The sequence below is a fragment of the Lithobates pipiens genome, unplaced genomic scaffold, assembly GCF_037356315.1.
Source record: "Lithobates pipiens isolate NorthernLeopardFrog02 unplaced genomic scaffold, aLitPip1_a1.2 Scaffold_28, whole genome shotgun sequence".
Classification (NCBI taxonomy): domain Eukaryota; kingdom Metazoa; phylum Chordata; class Amphibia; order Anura; family Ranidae; genus Lithobates; species Lithobates pipiens.
The window spans coordinates 82,863,881-82,874,973 of record NW_027507789.1 but is presented as its reverse complement, the minus strand read 5'-3'; the positions used below and the strand labels follow the sequence as shown (position 1 = coordinate 82,874,973).

Sequence of the window (11,093 nt, the reverse complement as noted above, 5' to 3'; positions counted from 1 at the left end):
ATACCGTACAATACTATAAGACCTTCCTCCCTATTCTCGCCCACGCTTGGTTAATTTATTTAATACTCTGAGCTCGAATGGGGATTTTCCTGAGGATACCCTTAGAGCCCACATCTCGTTGATACCTAAGGAGTGCAAAGACCCGGGCCTATGTGGGAGCTACAGACCCATTTCCCTCCTAAATTCGGTCCTAAAACTATTCTCTAAAATCCTCGCCACGCGATTGGCACAGCACTTGCAGTCCCTTATACTCATTGACCAGTTAGGTTTTATTCCCACCCGGGAAGATAGGGACAACACCATTAAGGTGCTTACCCTGGTCCATAAAGCAAAGTCATCTGGGACCCTTTGTCTTTTCGTGAGTACTGATGCTGAGAAGGCTTCACTAAGATCCGCAGTTTGCTTCACGGGTGGCTTTCTGGCCTCCATTCCTGGTTCAGGAGATGCAATCTCATTAAAATGAACATACTCCCTAAATTTACCTATCTTTTCCAAGCTCTCCTGATCCAGATTCCAGTCCCATTTTTTAAGCAAGCTCAATCCCTGCTCACTCAATTAAACTGGGCCCACAAAAATCCCAGACTTAAGCGGTCACAGCTGACATTGTCTAAACAACAGGGAGGGTTGGTTCTCCCTGACTTGCGACGCTACTACCTGGCCTCCCATCTGGTATTGGACTGGAATCGAAACAAACTTTCTAAGCTCTGGGTGCAAGTAGAACAATCAAACTCCCAAATTCCGCTAAGAAGCACCATGTGGTGCTATATGGATTTACCCACAGAATTGACGTCACATCCCACTATAGGGGCTTTGTTGAATGTCAGTCATCTGATTGCTACCCAAAACACACTCACGTCTTTGACTTCCCCCCTATTCCCTATACGTGGCCATCCGAACTTTGAACCGGGGACCCACATAGAAATTCCAACCTAGACCATGCGTCTAAATTCGTCATTGACGGAAAATGGCCTTCTTTCTCAACCCTAACAGATCCGACAGGGCTTTTCCAACTGCCTTTTTGGAGAGCGGCGCAAAAACATAATTTTCTCCATTCCATCCGTAATCCTCAAACTTTCGCCCGCCCTCAGACAGAGTTTGAGACTCTATGCAGGAGCGAAGGCCCTTTAGCCCACATTCTCTCTCAAACAGATTACCCACACTTAACCTGTCTGTCCAACTGGGAAAAATACCTTAATTGCTCATTTTCCCAACCACAGAGACAGCACATTATTACCTTGGCTCTCAAAACCTTGCTGTGCACGAAGATACAGGAGACAAATTTTAAACTTCTCACCAGGTGGTATTTGACACCATCAAAGCTGCATACATTTTTCCCCCTTCCTCGAACATATGCTGGAGGTGTGGAGAAGAAGAGGGCACGTTGCTTCACATTTTTTGGTCCTGCCCAAGCTTGGTGGACTTCTGGACAGAGATCCAATGCATAACACAAAAATTCACACACTTCTCCATCCCGGAAGAGGCTGCATTCTTTCTCTTGCACCATTCACAGATTCCCATTAAGAAGTACAAAATATCAATTTTACGGCATGTGATAAATGCGGCAAAATCTTGCATCCCTCTCTATTGAAAAAAATGTCCCCCCCCCCTTTCATTACTCACTGGCTTAGGAAAATAGAGGACATTAAAAAAATGGAGGACTTGATCCTCACATCACAAGGTAAACAATAATTTTTTAAACAAACCTGGGACATCTGGAATACCTTTGTATTTTCGCTGGAAGGATGTTGCCTGCTATCGCCTTAGTGCTCTGAGCTTTCCTTGACTGGCCCCTTGGCCAGTGGCTGCCATCGTGTCTCGTCCCCTCTTCTCCTTTCTTGATCTTTCACCCCTTCTCTTTTCTGCCTTCCTCCCCTATCTCTCACCCCCTCCACCCCCTCACTCTTTTGGAAAAAGTGGAAAATTGGGAATGACGGCCCCACACCCCCCTCTGGATGGATTATGCCGGAGGGACCTGGGGTTTGTGTGACCCTGGATGCGAATATACCTGTATCAAGTATTGTTCAGCTGCTTTTTGCTCTGTGTTTCTCTGTTGCATTATGTACTCGGGGGACCGTCTTCCCCTGTTTGGAGAAAAAATTATATTTGAAAAAAAAAGAAGCCTACGACACCTGGTATTCCCAGGCGGTCTCCCATCCAGGCATTAACCAAGCCCGATGCTGCTTAGCCTCCAAGATCAGACGAGATGGAACAGATTCAGGGTGATGTGGCTGTAGCCAATATCTTCAGGCACTCTCAACTCTCTTGACAAACGCCAAGATGGTCACCTTGGGAACAAGCGGAAAAAAATAGGTCAACGCCAACAACATAAAAAGAAGCCTGCGGCATCTGGCAATCCCAGGTGGTCTCCCATGCAGGTACTAAACTGGTCCCAACCCTGCTTAGCCTCTGAGATCAGATGACATTGGGCTCTTTCAGGGTGATGTGGCCATAGGAGATTTCTTCAGGCACTCTCAACCCTCTTGACTAACGCCAAGATGGTCACCTTGGGAAACAAACAAAAAAAAACAAGTCAACGCCAACAACATAAGAAGAAGTCTACAGCACCTAGTATTCCCAGGTGGTCTCCCATCTAGGTATTTACAAGGACCGGCCTGTTTAGTCTCTGAGATCAGACGAGATCTGGTGCTTTCAGGGTTATGTGGCCATAGGCGAGCTCTTCAGGCACTCTCAACCCTCTTGACAAACACCAAGATGGTCACCTTGGTAAACAAACAAAAAAAAAACAAGTCAACGCCAACAACATAAAAAGAAGCCTACAGCACCTAGTATTCCCAGGTGGTCTCCAATCCAGGTACTAACAAGGCCCAATCCCTTTTTAGCCTCTGAGATCAGAGGAGATCGGGCGCTTTCAGGGTTATGTGCCCATAGGCAATCTCTTTGGGCACTCTCAACCCTCTTGACAAATGCCAAGATAGTCACCTTGAGATACAAGCGAAAAAAAACAGGTCAATGTCAACAACATAAAAAGAAGCCTATGACACCTGGTATTTCCAGGCAGTCTCCCATCCAGGTACTAACAAGGCCCGACTCTTCTTTGCCTCCAACATCAAACGAGATCGGGTGTTTTCAGGGTATTGTGCCCTGAGGCAATCTCTTCAGGCACTTTCAACCCTCTTGACAAACGCCAAGATGGTCACCTTGGGAAACAAGCAAAAAAGTCAATGCCAACAACTTAAAAAAAAAGCCTATGGCATCGAGAAATCCCAGGCGGTCTCCCATCCAGGTACTAACCAGGTCCCAACCCTGCTTAGCCTCTGAGATCAAATGAGATTGGGCTCTTTCAGGGTGATGCGGCCATAGTAGATTTTTTCAGGCACTCTCAAACCTCTTGACAAACGCCAAGATGGTCACCTTGGGAAACAAACAATAAAGCAAGTCAACGCCAACAACATAAGGAGAAGTCTACAGCACCTAGTATTCCCAGGCAGTCTCCCATCCAGGTATTAACAAGGCACGACCCTTTCTAGCCTCTGAGATCAGAGGAGATTGGGCGCTTTCAGGGTGATGTGCCCATAGGCAATCTCTTTGGGCACACTCATCCCTCTTGAAAAATGCCAAGATAGTCACCCTGGGAAATAAGCGAAAAAAAACAGGTCAACACCAACAACATAAAAAGAAGCCTGCGGCATCTAGAAAACCCAGGCGGTCTCCCATCCAGGTAAAAACCAGGCCCAACCCTGCTTAGCCTCTGAGACCAGACAAGATTGGGCGCTTTCAGGGTGTTGTGCCTGTAGGCAATTTCTTTGTCAATTTCTTTGGGAAACAAGGGAAAAAAAACAGCGCAACGCCGACAACATAATGAGAAGCCTACGGCACCTGGTTTTCCCAGGCTGTCTCCCATCCAGGTACTAACCAGGCCAATCACTGCTTAGCCTCTGAGATCAGATGAGATTGGGCTCTTTCAGGGTGTTTTGGCCGTAGGCACTCTCTTTGGACACTCTGAAGCCTCTTGACAAAGACCAAGATGGTCACCTTGGAAAACAAGCTAAAAAAAACAGGTCAAAGCCAACAAAATAAAAAGAAGCCTACGGCATCCGGTATTCCCAGGCGATCTCCCAATCAAGACACTAACCAGGCCAGAACCTTCTATGGCACCTGGTCTTCCCAGGCTGTCTCCCATCCAGGTACTAACCAGACCTGACACTGTTTAGCCTCCGAGATCAGACGAGATTGGGCGCTTTCAGGGTTATGGGCCGTAGGTGATCTCTTCGGGCACTCTCAACCCTCTTGACAAACGGTCACCTTGGGAACCAAGGAAAAAAAAAAAACAGGTCAACTCCAACAACATAAAATGAAGCCTACGGCACCTGGTATTCCCAAGCAGTCTCCCATCCAGGTACTAACCAGGCCTGACCCTGGATAGCCTCCCAGGCAAGACAAGATCAAGCGCTTTCAGGATGATGTGGCCATAGGCGATCTCTTAGGGCACTTTCAACCCTCTTGACAAACGGCAAGAAGGTCACCTTGGGAAACAAGTGAAAATAAACAGGTCAACGCCAACAACGTAAAAAGAAGCCTACGGCACCTGGTATTCACAGATGGTGTCCCATTCAGGTACTAACTAGTCCAGGCACTAGGCCTCCGAGATCAGATGAGATTGTGTGCTTTCAGGGTGATGTGGCCGTAGGTGTTCTATTCAGACACTCTCAATGCTCTTGACAAACGCCAAGATGGTCATCTTGGGAAACAAGCGGAAAAAAACATGTCAACGTCAACAACATAAAAAGAAGCCTACGGCACCTGGTATTCCCATCTCCCATCCAGTTACTTATCAGGCCCAACAATGCTTAGCCTCAGAGATCAGACAAGATCGGGCACTTTCAGGGTGATTTGGCCGTAGGCACTTTCTTTGGGCACTCTCAACCCTCTTGACAAATGCCAAGATGGTCATCTTGGGAAACAAGCGAAAAAAACCAGATCAACACCAACAACATAAAAATTAGCATACGGCACCTGGTATTCCCAGTCGGTCTTCCATCCAGTTACTAATCAGGCCCGACAATGCTTAGCCTCCGAGATTAGACAAGATCGGGCACTTTCAAGGTGATGGGGCCATTGGCGATCTCTTCGGGCACTCTCAACCATCTTGACAAACGCCAACATGGTCATCTTGGGAAACAAGCGAAAAAAAACAAGTCATTGCCAACATTGGAGGCTAAGCAGGGTCGGGAAATCAGTTCCCTTGCCTGAAATAGGCATCTCACAATTGCCATCTGGCTGCTTCCCGGGTTTCCAACTCCTTCAACTAATCCCAGGAGACAATACTTAGCCTCCATCCTGGTGGAGGTTCCAAAAACCCGATCAATGGTTCCTGTCACCTCCGTCCAGTAGCGGATCAACTTCGGGCATCTCCAAAACATGTGAATCATGTCTCCCCCCATGTTCCCGCACCGGGGGCAGTTTGCATCTGGCCACTCTGCCAAATTGGAAAAGTTTACGAGGAGCATAATAAGTTCTATATAATAAGAACAGATGTGACATCCTCTGAGAGGAGAGCCACAATTGACCACAGGCAGGATTCCTGTGGCCAATTATAGCTCAGGGGGGTTTAGTACACACCCCACACTATATAAGGCCGCCAGCGCGGCGGTCTTGTATGGTGTGTTGCGGCGGTCAGGGAAAGAGGACGATAGGCAGGGACAGTGTCTTTACTGCTTGGGAACTGCTTTGGAACCTAGCACTGTTAGAGTGGGGGTTATGTGCCTCCTGCACAGTACACACCTGAAGCTACCCTTTATTACTGGTGTTCAATTTCTGCAATACAGGCATCTGCAGTGGTTGTTGAGTGTGGGTGTTGTGTGCCTACTGCACAGTATACACCTGAAGCTACCCCTTATTGCTGGTGTTCTGTTTCTGTAATACAGGAACCTAGCACTGTTACAGTGGGTGTTGTGTGCCTCCCACGCTTTTCCTTATTTTCGGCAGCTGGACGTGTTGAGCCACATTATGCCGAAGACTTGGTTGGATGTGGAAGACCAAGCCCTCCTAATGCTCCTCATCCACTCTCACCCAGGCCCAGGGTACTAGCCTGTGTTCTGTATACACTAGGCTTTCTTCTGTATACCTTATTCTCTCTTTAGCCTGTCATTTATGTACACTAGACTCCTTGTTTAACTCATAAATGACAGTTTATATAGAAGGAAGGCTAAGCTAAGTATATACAGAGAGGCTAAGGGTAAGTTTATACAGAAAACCGGTTCGGTATACAAAGTAGTAGGCTATTGTATACAGAGAGGCTAGAGAATAAAGAAGACAGGCTAGTGTATACAGGACACATGCAGTGTATAGTGTATACAGATAACAGTATAGTATACAGTATAGTATAGTATATACAGTATAACAGTATAGTATATACAGTATAGTGTATACAGATAACAGGCTTGGTTATAGAAAGAGACTGATACTATTATATTCAGAAGAAAAGCTAGTGCATACAGAGAGGCAGGCTGGGGTATAAGTTTATACAGAAAACCGGTTCGGTATACAAAGTAGTAGGCTATTGTATACAGAGAGGCTGGGGTGGGGTATACAGAGAGGCTAGTGAATACAGATAGGGGTATGTATACAGAAATGCTAGTGTATACAGTGTAGTGTATACAGAGAGGCTGCCATAAGGTAGGCTGGGGTATACAGAGATGCTAATTAATACAGGTAGGGTGATGTATACAGAAATACTAGTGTATTCAGAGATGCTAGAATAAACAGTGAGGCTGGGGTACACAGAGAGGCTAGTTTAAAGAGATGTTAATGTATATAGAGAGGTCAGTGTATAGAGAGAGTCGAGTGTATACAGAAAGGACAGTGCATATAGAGAAACTAGTGTAGACAAGACAGGCTTGGGTATACATCAAAGCTGACAGTGTATGCAGAAGACTGGGTAGTGTATACAGAGAGTATAGTGTGTATAGAAGACAGGCCAGTGTAAACAGACAGGCTAGTGGGTACAGAAGACAGGCTGGTTTATTAAAGCTAGTTTGTACAGGCTAGCGTATACTGAAGACAGGCTGTGGTATACAGACAGTTTAGTGTATTCAGAGAGTCGGCGAGACTGGCTAGTTTACACAAAGTTTAAAGAGATGCAAGGGGTACTAGCTAGTAAATATAGAAGACTACAGCATACAGAAGAAAGGCTAGTGAATACAGAATAAAGGCTGGCTTCTACGGAGAGGCAAGTGTATGCAGAACACTATCTAGGGTATACAGAGAGGCTAGATTATACAGAGAGGCTAGTGCATACAGTGAAGCTATTGTATAAGGAAGCCTGGTTAGTGTATACAGAGAAGTTACGGTGTACAGAAGAAAGGCTAGACAGGCTATAAAGAAGAGACGAGTGTTTACAGATACAGTTTGGGGTATACAGAGATGCTAGTTTATACAGAGAGACTAATGTATACAGAAGACAGGCTAGGGCATACAGAAGACAGAATACGTATTCAGAACATAGGCTAGTGTATTTCGAAGACAGGCTATTGTATGCAGAAGACCGTCTAGTGTAAACATGCTGGTGTATATAGAGAGGCTAGTGAATTTAGACCCTCTAAGTGATAACAGAAGACAATCTGGAATATACAGAGACATTTCTTCATTTCATCTAGCTCACATCTCTAATGGAGTTTGTCTCATTGCCTTTTCATTCTTATGCTAAACATAGATTATACTCACTACACGATTATAATCATCCACTTCAAGCATGCAATAAAACTATCATACATCAAAGTACGGGCAAACCAATAACGGCCAATGCCTTAACAAATGACTTATCTTTGCTCTCTTTTGCTCTATTATGCATATTTGTTAATTCTCCACATCAACTGATATCACCATTGACGACACACCATCCTGACTTATTTTGCTTTATTTATTACTAGAAATAGAGAGTACTATCTCAAAATCCGGTTAAATCTATTCACATCGATGTCTACCGCTAATTGTACGGTAATGTAAAATGTACACAAAACCATCCATTTGCTATCAGATATGCCGCACATACTAAGAGTAATGAAACTATCGCTCGCTAACGATGTAAACAGTTTTATTGCTCTTCTGACATTAACCGAGTATCTCTGACATTAACTATCTCTCTGCTCTAGAATTGTAATAATAATAATAGGATTGTGTAATGCAAAGATCAACTAGTCTAATATAACCTTTCTCAATGGTACCGGCATATCCTTTAAATTTAGACTAACGCAACTATTTCTCGGCCATTCTCAAGCTAAGCTTTCAATTTCTTACATATTATACAACTGTCTCAAAAGCATTTATGTAGAGAGTAAAACTAGTCTTACATCTTAATAAAACAGTTTTATTGCTCAACCAGTATCAGCTGTCATGACATAAGCAAATAAACGTTTCCACTGTTTGACTTTATTTTCTGTATTACTTCTTTTTCTCCACCTTAACTGTCACAGTTAAAACACAGTGACAAAACATTTCTTTTAACCGTTGCAAAATGTGAGAAAAGCAGTGTAAGCCGTCTTTCTGCCATATGCTTCAGAAAATTAATGTATCACTTTTAAATCCATATCAATTCCACATCCTAATACATTTTAACCGTCTTAAAATTTTAACATTTACTGATATTACATTATGATTATACCAGTGGAAAATTACCGCGTAAAGGAACTGTCAAATTCCTGTGACATAATCATAATCTCAGAGTTAGTTATCTGATAAATTTACTCAACGATAAACTTAGATTATTTTTCATGCTAAATCAATTTAATCTTAAATAATGTATACTATATTCTACTGTACTCTTAAATTATGTACTGTTTTTCTGTAGCTAGCCGTGCTCATATTTCGTGTCATGTTACAACCATCTATTCTCATTGCTATTCCGACAGCAGCAAAATGTGAGAAAAGCAGTGGGACGGTTTAATTGATTGAGAAGTGATTGCACTATTAATGTTCAGGGTTACTGATACATTATGCCGATAACCAGTGAAAACGGAAAACTGTCGTCTTCATGCGTAACAAAATTAATGGAACGATTTACACGATGGAATTTTCAAGCTACGTCAATTTACTCTTAAAAAATGTATACCCCTTAGCTGCTTAGCTGTATGTAGCCGCGTAAACTGTATTAATGGTAACATGAAAGTAACCAATGGTAATTGACATTTCATGTCTAACTCACACCTCTAATGCAATCTGTCTCTTTACCATGTCATACTTTGCAAGTTATTATACTTTCTCATCCTTAAAGACACGTAAGGATACTGAAAAACGATAGAAATCTCGTCACGTCGTTGCTGATATTTCATGATTACAGCAATCATCTCATCTAATTACTATTTCGTCAATCTGCCTTGGTATTACTTTGCAACGCTCTATTGAATAATGTAAAGGTAAGATAGATATTTTGTGTATTTCCACTTAACCTCGACCTGTATATACTGTATCAATATTATCCTTTCTAATTTTGCTAAATTAGATTATAGAGTTTGCTATGTCTAAATCCAGGTAACCTACTCACCTTTATTACGTACACTGCTTATATTAGGATTATACAAAATCATCTTAATGCTTCTTTACACGCTGCACATATGAAGAGTAATGCAATGCTACCGATGTGAACAGTTTAATTGCTCATCTCAAATTTAGCTGTTATCTCTCTGAAATAGGAAACTAAATTTGTACTACAACGATCACTCATCTAATATCAGACCACTCAGTGCTACCGGGATAACTTTTACATTTAGAGTAATGAAAGAATTTCTCAGTCATTTTGAAGCTACTGCAACTAACGCTTCTGATCTCTTTTCAACTGCAATACTTAATCTCTGCAATTTTAAGGAATATTTAGCTGCTTAGCTCACACTTTGCTGTATGTAGCCGTGTTAACTGTATTAATGGTTCATCTCTAATTCAAATTCACAATTCTAATGCAGTTTGTCTTTTTGCCATGTCATCCTCTGCCAGGTGTTATCCTTTCTCATCCTTATGCTATATTTGGAGTATATTCACTACATGATTAAAAAGACACGTAAAGAACCAGAATTATAAAAACCTAGACACGTCGTTGCTGTTATTTCGTGTTATGCCGCAATCATATATATTATGTGTATTTACACTTAAACCCGACCTGTATATACTGTCTCAATATTAATCTGAGTTATTTAGCTAAATTTATTATTAGAATAAACAGATTAATATCTCTAAATCCTAGTAAACCAACAAACACAAAACCATCTTATTTCTACCTTACACGCAGCACATATTAAGATATTAACATTTAGCCGGTATCACATTAACTGTATATATCACCTCTGAAAACACACCACTGACCTTTTAACAGCACCAAAATATGAAAAAAGCACTGTATCTCTTTACATGATTAAGAAGTAGTTGCATTAGCAAAAAATAAAGTCCTGTCATCTGTACACGCTAGCCTTTCTGCATATATTAATCTCTCGGTGTACACCGCCTTCTCTGTCTTCTGTATACATGTTCCCGTAATCTATATACACTAGCCTGCCTTCTTTTTACAATAGTCTCGGTGTCCCAGTCTCTCTGCAAACACTAGCCTCACTGAATTCCCCAGACTGTCTTCTGTATACAAAAGCCTATCTGTAAACAATAGCTTGTCATCTGTACATACTAGTCTCTCTGTATACACTAGCCATTCTTCTGTAAACACTAGGCTCAGGGGAATAACATTAGCCTATCTATATTACCTTGTATGACTTTTCTATTTTCTGTTTCTTTTCTAGGGTGTACCTCGCCGTATACCCAAGCCGATCTTATTACCCCAGCCTCATTCCAATTATACTGTATAACCTAACTTCTTTTTATACCCTGGCCTCACTGTCAGCTTGTCTCTGTACACTAACCGCTCTGCTTTCCCTAGTCTCTCTGTATAAAATAGCCTCTCTGTATACATTTGTCTGTCTTTGTACTCTAGCAAGTCTGCATACACTAGCCTCTCAGTGTAAAACATCCTCTCCCTTTGTATAACCTAGCCTCCATCTCTTCATACCCAGGACGTTCTTCTGTATAATCTAGCCTGTCTTTTGTACACATTAGCCTCTCTGTATAAACTAGCCGGTCCTCTGTATACACTAGTCCGT

At 42.5% G+C, this 11,093-nt stretch overlaps 1 pseudogene; it reads right to left on the bottom strand.

Annotated features, from left to right (window-relative positions):
- Positions 1-3,825: 3,825 nt before the first annotated feature.
- LOC143936928 (5S ribosomal RNA) lies at positions 3,826-3,944 on the bottom strand (annotated as a pseudogene).
- Between the last annotated feature and the right edge of the window lie 7,149 nt (positions 3,945-11,093).